The following is an 859-nucleotide window of genomic DNA, read 5'->3' on the forward strand; positions in this document are numbered from 1 at the left end:
CCTTTTATTCCCCTAGATGGATTATTGCTGTCTAACACGATCCTGTCAAATAAACAAGTTACAGTTTACTGCAAGGAAACGTGTCTGACTGAATCTCCTGCTGCACTGAACTACACCAGTTGCCGGGAGTTGCACAGGTACACTGGGGCAGTTTTAGCCTGGTCACACACAGTCACAAATCCACAGCTTAAGTCCACTCAAGGGTGGGCTACATATATATTTTATAACCTTGATTGCCATATCAGAAAATAATAAGGCATTTTTCAGTTTCTCCCTTGATATCTCGTTTGCTAGGATACCTGCATTATTACAGTCATTGATCAGCAACTTTGAAATGATAGCATTCATCTTAAATTAACGCATCAGTTAATAGTGCTGCTCCAGCAGAATTCTGCACTGAAATCCATTTTTCAAAAGAGCAAACAGATTTTTTTTATATTCAAATTTGAAATCTGACATGGGGCTAGACATATTGTCAGTTTCCCACCTTCTCCCAGTCATGTGACTTGTGCTCTGATAAACTCCAGTCACTCTTTACTGCTGTACTGCAAGTTGGAGTGATATCACCCTCCCCCCCCAGCAGCCTAACAACAGAACAATGGGAAGGTAACCAGATAGCAGCTCCCTAGCACAAGATAACAGCTGCCTGGTAGATCTAAGAACAACACTCAATAGTAAAATCCAGGTCCCACTGTGACTGATTCAGTTACATGAAGTAGGAGAAACAACAGCCTGCCAGAAAGTAGTTCCATCCTAAAGTGCAGGCACAAGTCACATGGCTGGGTCATGTCAGCCCCATGTCAGATTTCAAAATTGCATATAAAAAAATCTGTTTACTTTTTGGATTTCAGTGCAGAAT

The sequence above is a fragment of the Xenopus laevis genome, chromosome 1S (genome assembly GCF_017654675.1).
Source record: "Xenopus laevis strain J_2021 chromosome 1S, Xenopus_laevis_v10.1, whole genome shotgun sequence".
NCBI lineage: Eukaryota > Metazoa > Chordata > Amphibia > Anura > Pipidae > Xenopus > Xenopus laevis.